Source organism: Mchenga conophoros, linkage group LG20 (genome assembly GCF_057382185.1).
Source record: "Mchenga conophoros isolate Kocher_MC1m ecotype Shallow Benthic linkage group LG20, M_conophoros_male_GT1.1, whole genome shotgun sequence".
In the NCBI taxonomy this organism is placed as follows: Eukaryota; Metazoa; Chordata; class Actinopteri; order Cichliformes; family Cichlidae; genus Mchenga; species Mchenga conophoros.
This window is the reverse complement of record NC_140545.1, coordinates 31,150,275-31,162,073: the sequence shown is the minus strand read 5'-3', so window position 1 is coordinate 31,162,073 and position 11,799 is coordinate 31,150,275.

The window sequence follows — 11,799 nt, the reverse complement described above, 5'->3', positions numbered from 1 at the left end:
ATGTCGATGTAGATGGATGTACAAAGGAGCTTAATGTGCAAAATGAACTTAGTGTGCAAAGTGTCCTGATGTGCAATCCAAGTTATCTGATCCAAGCTAATATTTCAATACTGAATAACTATAACTCAATAAATATCTAGTTGTGGATGAAAAATGTTTCCAAAATGAAATTGTGTTGACATCAGAGGCATACCATTGCCATTTGTTGCATACCCTTCGTGCATGTTTGGATGTCCTCCTTGGATGCTGGAGTCAAAACCCCTTGTCATGATCCTGGGTCTGCTGACCCAGCGTTTTGTGTTTAGTTTATGTAGCCTTCAGGTTTCCTAAGTTCATCGTTTTCATGCCTAGGTGTTTCTAGTTATTTTCCCCTCGTGTTTCCACCATGTTAAGTCTCCCCTGCTTTTCATGTATTTCATGTCTGTGGCTTATGTTGTCAAGTTCAGGTTGCCATGTCTATATCTCACTCTGTTTCCTGTTTTATTGTGAAGAGGTCTGGCGTTTCTGTGTTCATCGTGTTCAGTTTTACTCTCCCACTGTGACGTCATTATGTTCATGTGTGCCAGCTGTTTCCCCAGGTGTTGCCACTTCCCTCATTATCCTCCTGTGTCCATTTAGTCTGTGTGTTCTCAGTCATTCTTTGTCAGGTCGTCCGTTGTACTGGTCTGTTGTATTCGTCTGTTGTACTGCTCCGTTGTTCCGCTCCGTTGTTCCTATGTCTCCGCTCCAGGTATCCCTGTCAGTTCGTTATGTTTAGAGTTTTGTATGTTTCGTTTTAGTTCGCCCAGTTTAGGTCATTGTTTAGTTTTCATCGATTCCCTATTATTTTGTACCCTCATTTCTTGCCTTAATAAACGGCTTGTTTTGTTATTCATATCTCATTTCGGTCTGCGCTTGAGTCCTTCCCTGCAACATACGGTCTGCCCTAGCCAGACCGTGACACCCCTTTGAATAGAGAATGCTTGGCAGATTTATTAGACCATCTTTCTTAAAAACTATAAAAACACAAATATTTAAAAAATCTCTTAAATGCATGTTTTAACTGAAAACAAATTAATTCACCTTTTTATACTTTTTAGTCGAAAGTTAATCAAGCATAACATTCAACTACTCAATCAAATCCTTCTGTTCAGGAATTTGCATCTTATTTAAGACTATTTTTCTGCTTTTTGTAAAACAGAGTATTTGTAAATGCATGCATAACAACAATATTTTATTTTATCACTGAAAATATTGTGTTCATTACACTTTGTATATACTGATGGATTAATACAATACAATACAAGTTTATTTATATAGCACATTTAAAACCAAAGGTACACCAAAGCGCTTCACAGCAAGATTAAAACATCACAGATATCAGACCATAACAGGGAACAAATAAACTTACAAGGGAGAAACGCTAGTTAAACAATCAATACAGATAAAATAGGAAATAAAACATCTCAGCACTGAGTATTTGTAAATATAAGGTGGGGGTATTTATACAATGATACATAAAATAGAAGATAAATAACATAGGGATAAATATAGGGAATGAGCACAAACTAACCGAAAACACTTGCTCAAACAGGTAAGTCTTTAACTGTGATTTAAATGAATGGATGGAATCAGAGGCGCGAATAGCTGCAGGAAGACTGTTCCAGAGGTTAGGGGTTGCCAGGGCAAAAGCACGGTCACCTCTGGTCTTTAGCCGGGACCTAGGCTGCACTAGGAGTAATTGTCCTGATGATCTTAGGGCTCTCCTAGGGGTATACGGACTGAGGAGTTCAACGAGGTAGCACGGCGCAGTATTGCTCATGATTTTAAAGGTAAGCAACACAATTTTAAACTCAATGTGGTATTTGATAGGAAGCCAATGCAGGTCAGCAAGGACTGGGGTAAAAGAGGCAAACCTTCTGGTTCCAGTCAAAAGTTGTGCCGCAGCATTCTGGACAAGCTGCAGTCTATGAAGAAGGGCAGAGTGGAAACCAAAGTAAAGGGAATTACAGTAGTCTAATCTAGAGGTCACAAAAGCATGGATAAGCACGGAGTAGGACCTATCCGAAAGATACGATCTAAACCAGTTAAGGGCACTACCCCTTATGCCTACTGTATGTTCAAGCCTCATTAAGAGGATATTATGGTCCGCGATATTGAAGGCAGAAGTCAAGTGCAATAGAACTAAGACCGTAGAGCACCCTGAGTCAGCAAATAAAAAAAGGTCATTAAGGACTCTCAGCAGCACTGTGTCAGTGCTATGGCATAGTTTAAAGTCAGACTGGAATTTATCACTGATATTATTTGCATCCAAGCAGGCCTACATCTGCGAGAGGATTATCTTCTCCAATATTTTAGACAAGAATGGGAGTTTGTAAATTTGCAAGGTCCTTATGATCAAGGTTAATGTTTTTTAGGACGGGCTGTACTACTGCATGTTACCAAATTAACATCACAGCATGTCTTTCATCCTGTCTTCCTTCTCTCACCCCAGCCAGTTGCAGCAGATGGCCCCGCCCCTCCCTGAGCCTGGTTCTGCCGAAGGTTTCTTCCTGTTAAAAGGGGGTTTTCCTTCCCACTGTCGCCAAAGTGCTTGCTCATAGGGGTCATATGATTGTTGGGTTTTTCTCTGTATGTATTATTGTAGGGTCTATCTTACAATATAAAGCTGTTGTTGTGATTTGGCGCTGTATACTTAAAATTGAATTGAATTAGAAACATAAAAAATTATTTCTTCAGTATAGCAGAACTGTTCATTTAGGGCAGCTGTGGTATAAATCTTACACTGGGTCGTAGTCTAATACATATAAGCACTATATCCATGTTGAATGAAAGAAAAATATTCTCTCGTGAGAAGAATAGAGATTCTTAAAAAGGCAAAATTGTAACCTTCCTCAGAAATTAATCTTTTAGCCCAGTGAGGTGATTAAAAATCAGAAGCTGCACCATTTAGATGAGAGGCAAAGGCGTTGGAAGGCTAGGAAGTAAGTTAATCATATAACAGATGAGACGGAATTCACATGTAATGAAAATTACCTACATTAAAAAAAAAAAAAAAAAAAAAACATGCTTCTGGTTATAGTCTGGAGGGGATGTTATGTGGTTGTCTGATCATAACAGTAACCAAATACTTATCAGGAGACACAAATCCCTGAGAGGATTGCATCAGGAACACCATCTGGCAAAAAAATCTGATCAAATATGGTGCTCCAACTGCCTTGAAGGGAGCAGGCGAAAGAAGCGTAATCTACTGCAGAAATATGAACAGCGCTTTTTCCCCTGGAAGCAGCTCTGTGATTGGACCACTACATGGAAACAATGTCAATATCTGCTTGTCTACAGTACATTTGCCGTAAAAAATATAACAAGTTTGACCAGGAAGACAATATCTGCTTGACTCAGCCACTGTTTGTCAAGTAATTTTATTATAATGTTCTAAATGGCACCAACAATACCAATTAATCCAGTTCAGAGACTCAAATTAACAGAGGTAACGCCCATCAGACATGAAATGACTGCACCTGCTTCTGTTAAGACATGCGGAGATGTAATCAATCTCCTACTGATGAAGTTGTTAGCCTTTTTTGTTTGTTTGTAGCAGGTCATGCTTATTTCTGCAGACTGATTTCCTGAAGAACTGCAGTTTTGGGCACTTTGTTTAATTTTTCAGAAGGCTGATTGTTGTTCATACGTTGCCAGTTTTTTGAGGTATAGAGTAGCATAATGTTCTGTAATTTTCTCCACCCTGGGTATATAAATAAAAGTAACACAAACCTCTGTCTTTATAATGCAAATCACATATATGCAAAAAGCTGAATCAGCTCTTCTCGTAATCTGCTTCAGGCAAAAACTGAGCATTACTGTTGAGCTACACTGCATTACTGTGTCACATGTACCAAAGTAGCAGAAATAGCTAAGGCAAGTTTATGTTTGTTTTATATATGATTGAGCACAACTTTGCAGGTTGTGTAAAGCTGGGAAATTGCCTTAATATGTCTGTCGGGACCTTGCAGCCAATGAAGCTCAATAAAACACATTTCTGATCTCTATGCTATTTTTCCCCAATCTTCTGAGGATTTATCTCAAATTAATTCTCATATTGTAACTGATTAGATGTATTTATTTTCAAATTAAAGCAGTGAAGAAGAAAAAACTAATTAGCTTGACTTTTCCTCTAAATTACGTTGAACTATATGTGAACTTCCTTGAACTTATCCCTTAATTATGTTCTTACCAACTTAACCGTTAATCAAAGTAATTTAATAAACTCTGTGATGACTAAGGCCTCAGAAAAATTATTTCATGCCTATCTAATCACAGTATGATATTGAGTTTAACCAGATGTTGTTTGACTCCCATCCTTAATCGAGTTTAACCAGGGCATAAATACTACGGCATCTACATCGGTGGACTATTCTTCTGAGATAGCTAAGGTAATTGGGGGCTTATCAAAGTCTCTCTCCTCTGTCCCTCAAAGGTTGGATCTGGAGTCTACTGTGCTTCCTGTTTCTGTAAGATTGGATCTGTTCTTCTTGAGTGATCCTGATTAACAGGCAAATAAAATGTTTCTGGCTGTGTTTTTTCCAACTGCAAGCAGGTTCACTTCTATCACAAGCTCACATGTCAAAACAAAACAAGTCCATAATTACGTACAGTGCTGCTAACACCACCAATATAACAGATTTAATGGTGAAAGAAAGCAGACCCGGGTGTAGAACTTCTTCCTTGTGTAATTGCATTGCTTAGAAGTAATGTCCAAGGATGTCCGATAATAATGCAGCTCTGTGAATTGGTGTCTTGTTAACTGATATTCCATCACTCTGAGACAGTCAGGAAATTGCTTGCAATTTAAATGTAATAATAATCTTGTTTATGTGCAATAGTTTGAGATTTCCCATCACAGTGCATTACTACACCTGTTAAGGTGAGCAATCCTGTATTAGATAGATAAAATTCTATATAGAGCTAGGGCCACATATATCTGGACACTGACACAAATTCTATTTTATTTCAGCTGTGTAACAAAACACATTCAAGTTAGAGTTGTATGATGAATATGGCCTAAAAGTGCACAGTTTCTGCTTTAATATTAGTTATATTAGCTAATATTAGTTAATATTAGGTGCTTATATTACCATAATTTTGCAGGCAACAACGACCCATTTAGTCAGACCTTTTCCTGCAGTTGTCTTTAGCTGTTGTTAGTCTGTGGGTTTTTCTGGCTTTAGTTTTTCTACGTGCTGAATCGCCTTGAGATTAGTTCACTGACTTGGACAAAACAAATCAGAACATAGTCTACTGTTTTTTTTGGCTGTACTGTAAACACCATCCAGTCAGCTTAGCTGCATTGAGATGAATTTGAGCAGACACATGTCTGTCCATCACGATGCCTCCACCATATACAAGTAATGTAGTGTGCTTCAGATCATGAGCTTTCATTTTGCTACAAGTTGATCTCTTCATCTGTCAAAAGAATAATGTGAAGGACTACTCCATTTTTTAAAAATAATTTGGCAAAGTCTGATCTGACCTTTTCTGATTGAGACGGATCAGTGGTTTGAATCTTGTGATGAACCTTGTGGTATTTTTTGCTTTGTGGCAGACTTCACTAACCCAAGAGGATGTTCCTAACATCACTGGTTGTGATGAAGGAATCTTTACTCTGCGATGGAAAGAATCCTGTAATCATCTAATATTGTCGATACTGGAGGTCTAGGACTTTGTATGTTCCAGCTGACATTTTTTTATTATAATGAACTGTTGATTTGGGCAGTGATATATTTCTGTAATTGGTTTCTTTGAGTTTCTGTAGCCTAAGGGTGTCCTGTTACACTTACAATGAACCTGTCATGCGGCGGCTGTGTGAAGGCAAGAGAGGACCCAAATGCACGGCTCTAGACACACGGGGATGAACTCAAAGGCCGGTCTTTATTAACAGGAACATAAGAAGTCATATAAAACTATACTGGGAGCAACTAAAAGCTGAGGCGCTGGGAAGACACGGAAAATGCACACAACCTAGAGGGACGACGCAACACAGAACAAAGGGACACTCTGACATAAATACACAGAAGGTAACGAGGGGAGTGGGAACACACGGGGAACACAGCTGAAGACAATTACTCATGGCCGAGCAGGGAGGACACGAAACTGACGATACTGACACCAAGATGTGGACCTTAAACACAACACAGTACACAGAGATGAGCACGGAGAGAGAGAGGCAGAGAGAGAGGCAGAGAAGAAGGATGAATACGAGGGGATGAGGAGAACACAGAACACATAGGATGGGAACACGGTACCAGAGCAAACACCACAATAAAAACATGGACACAGAGGGAATCCAAATACCAAACCAAACAATCCAATGGACATAAGAAACAAAATACAAAACTACAGAAAAACTAAGAACACTGGGTCAAAATGACCCAGGACCATGACAGAACCCCCCTGTTAGTATATGTTGTTGATTCACAGCTTCCAAATGCAAATGCCTAAGTTGGAATAAGCTCTAGGCCTTTTTCCTTAATGTATGAAGAAGTATTTAATGAAAAAGTCCTGCTGATAAACGACCTCCGAAAATAGAGGACTGTGTATAAAATGGTTCTAACTCGAACATAATTCTGTCATCATTATTCTGGTCCAATCATTTTTATTTTTGCCTGCCTTCTGCAAGCCAATCAGCCTATGTTTTGTGTGCTTTGCATCTCACTTGTCTCCTGTCATTCTTGTAACCGGCCTCCACCTCTTCCTGGCCACATAAGGCTCTTTTCCACTAGTACCTATTTGCCTCGACTCAACTTGGTTTTTAGTTTTTCCATTAGGTGGTAGTACATGGTGCCAGGTATCTTCTGGTACCTACACAGCCAGTGCTCCAAGCGAGCTGAAATGGGAAATGGCTATACACAAACAAACACAGTAGTCCAGTGATGAGCTGCACAGGTTTACCATGGAATTAGCTGCAGGTACACCATCGCCTCAATGCCCTCCATTCGTGTGTTGTTTGTGTCACATACAAATTACATCACAGGACTTTCAGGCCATGTTGCTACTATAACAACACCCACATTGAGGTGATTTCTATTGTAATGGAAATTGATGAGTTGAGTGCAAGTGGAAAAGAGGCAATAGAGATCCTTGTCCAAGTCTTCACCTGCCAACACCAGTACCTAGATTCAGGGCATTACTTAAATAACACATTTAAGAAAACTAAGGAAGCTCAGTTTAGTCAAATGATCTCTTATTAAATTAAAGCTGAAGCTATGCACATTAAGCTGAAAATGTCCACCAATAAAAAAAATAACATACATTGTGTCACCATCCTAAAATATGTGGCAGCCTCTCAGTTTAAGGGAATGAAGTACAGATTTAACAGCTCAGATTTAGTTGCAAAACACGCTTTGGCCTCTTTGTTCATAAACCACTGTTACAAAGAGGAGAAAATAGTGTCTCTCCTATAAATTTGTTTCCATCTGTAAATAATTTAGAGCTCCACAACTACAAAAAGTGCTTTAAAGAAAACAAATAGAAGGCCTCTGTATGGTAATGTTAAATAAATGAGATAATCAAGACAACTGCTGAGAGAGCTTGTTTTAGATAGTGGCTAATAACCCAACAGATTTAAAACTTGTCTTTTCACCTTCATTTGAGATTCTGCCTATAAGCCATAAATAAATGAGGAAGGTTGTGATGGCCACAGTGGTAGTTTTGTACCAGGTGCAGGCATATTTTTCACAGCAAATGAGGGGGTTGAGGCACAACGAGGTCCTCGTTTTGATATGCTAATCAACTTCATCTGTGGCAAATCTTTCTGTAGTGACAGCCCAGTGGCTGCAGATGTTGAACTTGATTCATTGTGTCAAATGCACAACAAAGGGTTGGCTCACTCAAAGCTATGCTAATCAACATCAGCGACTTCTCCTGAGGGCTGCGGTGCCGAGATTTATACAACATACATAGAATGCATATCGGTTTATCTCAGTGTGTGCGTTTCATTGTCATGATGTGTTAAAGCTTTCCAACTCAGCTGTGGGGCAACAAGAAAAATATTCCTATTTGGAGTTACATAAGCTCATTAGTAACAGTCATAAATTGTGTAAGCAGGATTTGATGGATGAGGTTCATCTCCTACAATACAGATGAGACGATGATCTGTGAAGAAATAAATCTGCCAATGAATGTTACACAAGGGCTTGTAGGATTTACAATGATATACTGACATGCTATTTCCTTGAGGCTCTCAAAGAGGCTCAAAATACCTATGGAGCTATATCGCAATGTTTTTCAACAAGGCTGAGCATACAACACGGTGGTGAACCAAGCTGACATTTACCCCAGTATAGACAGGGATCTGCATTATCATTCTGTGTCGGACAGAAATGCACAGAAAGCAGAATCTCGTTCAGACATGTCCTGAATATCATTGAAATGAGGTGGTTAATTGAGCTACTGTCAGCGCAGCCCACATGACTGAAAGAGTCCAGAAGAGTTGAGTGTGAGTGCCCGCTGCATATCAATCCAGAGGCATGTAAATGCCATCAGTCAATTTCGATTCAGTATTCTCCTAATTGCTTTACAGATTAACACTACATAAACTGCCTACAACAAAAGCCTAGAATTAGAGGGATATGCCTTATTTTCACTGAATTTAAAACTACTGGTCAGCTTACCCAATGTGTGATGAGAAATGTGGCAACAAATAATCTGTTTCCAAGATAAGATAAGATAACTCTATATTGTCATTGCACAGTCATACATAGTACAGTAGTACAATGAAATTGGAAAACCGTCCTACGTCGGCACTACATATAACATGACACGATACGACACATCACAACGCAACACAAACAACACAACACAGTATATTAACTTAGTAATAAAAAAAAGAACAAGTGTATTTGTAGTGCACACTGTTATTATTGCACATTAATTATTATTGCACCTTGTTATAAATATAAATATTATTGTTGTTAATGTTTTTACCGTTGTTACCTCCCCCCCAAAAAGTCCAGGGAGGTAGCCAATCAGGTCAGCTATTTGCATTGATTTAGGGCTATTGCCCTGTTGTAAAAGCTGTCCTTGAGTCTATTTGTTCGGGACCTCAGCAGCCTGAACCTCCTGCCAGACGGCAGCAGCTTAAACACCTGATGTCCTGGGTGTGTGCAGTCCCGTAGGATGCTGCGTGCCCTCTTGAGACAGCGAGTGCTGTACAGGTCCTTCAGGGAGGGAAGAGGATGTCCAATGATTTTTTGGACCATATTAATGACCTTCTGAAGTGCATTTCTGTGTGCTGTGGTGCAGCTGGAGAACCGCACACCGATGCAATATGTCAGCACACAGAGAAGACGGTCAGCAGCTCCTTCTTCAGGTCCATTTTTCTGAGGATTCTCAGAAAGTGGAGACGCTGTTGGGCCTTCTTTAAAACTGCAGAGGTGTTAGAGAGGTGTTCTGTTTGTCTAAAGAGGATTCAGTGAGTTCAAATTAAGATTTTTTAGAACATTTTTAATACCGCCAAATGATGTCAAGTGATGTTTCAGGGGTGAACAAGTCGGCTGTGAAAGCATGATGGAAAACCAATAGAGGCAATAAAACTTATTATAGGGAACAATATTTTCTATTAATTAAATCAATCCAACCCGCATGTGGATAGGAAGCAGAGAACTGACAGTAGATGGTGATTAACTCAATTAAGAATGACGAATTAAGCTATTAAATTCAATTCCTTTAATTGATCGTCTGTTAGGAGATAAGCTTCTCTGCATGCACTGATAGTGTTCCTATCAGGTCCTACTTGGCTCTGATAGAACTCCAGAGAAGGCTCAAATATGCTTTCTACACCTGCAGTGATGAATTAGGTATTTGACATATTTCCCTATATTCCATATATTTACTTGTGAAAATTCATAAAATGTTAAAACAGGAATTGAATAAATGTAAAACTCATGTAGGTACTAGTTTTAATTTCCCCCAAATTGTAAATGTTTTAAATATGCTAAGGCAGAATTGGAGTTCTTTCTGGCAAGTGAACATCATGCTGTATTAAAGCACTGGGCATGGAAGCACATGGCGTAGTTTGCATAGTGAATGAAAGAGTATTTAAACTGAGATAGTCCCTAACAGTCATGGAAGTTTACGAAATATTCACAACATTAAATCCCCTAATTTGTACTTTTGAACACCAGTTTTAATTGTTCCCTGAAGATTTTTTTTTCTTTTTAATCACTATCAGTATTAGGGTGTCACTCACATCTCTTCTTGCAACACAAACTGAAGCTCAAGTCTCTCGCGGCACGATTTTTTACACATAACTGCATCATTTAATTGTGTAACTGATTATAATTAAAAAACTTCTTGATTGCCACGGTGATACATCCCCTCTAAAGCAGTGATGGGGATACCCACCTTGGCGGCGAGAGCGTGAGTTTTAAGATGCAGGAGATTTGTGACATTTAGTGTTTTTGGAGTGTGCAGTTAGTGTGTTGTCTTGTGTAAGTTAGTGTGTAGTGTAGTCAAAAGTTTTGTTTTTGTGTGTCAGGACAATGAGGCAACTGCTGAATGTCGCAGTTGCTGCCAAAGGCAGATTGCCATGTAAACACTGTCTCCAGGTGGAAAAACATGCGTTGTGATACACCTTTCAGGTCTGCAGGTATCAGGCTTGTGATGTTCTCCTTTATCTTGTAGTGGACAGAAATGATTTTTTTGGAGTGACACAAATAATTTGTGTGCCTTCTTATTCTATGCAGAACACCTGATTGTTCTGTAAATAGTTTGAAATGGTTATTTAAAAAAAAAAAAAAAACACTTTGTCTGCATTTTTAGGTCAATAGCGGCACATAACTTTGTTGTTTGCAAAACTTGTGCATAGGTTTTTAAAATATACAATTTATGTTTGCATTTCAAGTTATGAAGATGAGTCGTTAAACATGTTTGTGGTTGTTACAGTAAAAAATCTAACTTTTTTCTACTCTGATTTTATGTTTTTTGTCTGATTTTAGATCCATTGTGTTAATGCTCTCTTCATTATAATCTAAAGAATTGTACAAATTTGCACTGTTTTAAAAAGTGTTACATGTCTAAAACGATAATTCAATATGAAGAATATGAACGAAATTGGAATTAATTGAAGAAAATTTTTTTTAATTTTTTTATTTTGCCTCATTTTATTCTATTTACTTATCTTTTCTCCTTGTTATTATGTGAAGCGGTATATTGCTGATTGTAAATTTGTTGTTTGGTCTGAGTTAGGACCTGGAGATAAATCTTTGTACCTTGGTTTTTGGTGCCCACTTGTAATATAAGTTGGATCGCAGATAGGGGGCAGGGTTTAATAAGAATATTTTCTTCTTCCTGCTCCTTTTCACGCATGGTTGCAGTGCTATACCAAATGAAAGTATAGTTTGTTTGTCTGAAAGAACAAAGCTGTTGAAACTGTTGAACCAAGTGTGAAATAAATAAATGAAATGAAATGAAATTGTCATGGTTGGCTGTGTGGCAGGCGGGCAAGCAGGAGTGGTGGATCCAAAATGCAGGACTCAGACACAGAAATTCAACTTAAAGCGCAGCTTTAATGCTGGAAAACCTCTTACTAACTAAACTCACCAAAAGACAAACAAAAACGCTGGTGGACTAAAACACTGAAGCACAAAACACTGAACTGGAACTGGAAACAAAACACTGGCAACACGGAGGCAAAACACACACAGCTTGTTGAGGGTACGACGCAACACTGACTCAGAGAAACACAGGGACTAAATACACTGGGAAGTAACGAGGAGAATGAGACACAGAAGGAGAGCACAGCTGGGGGAAATTAGAACTGAC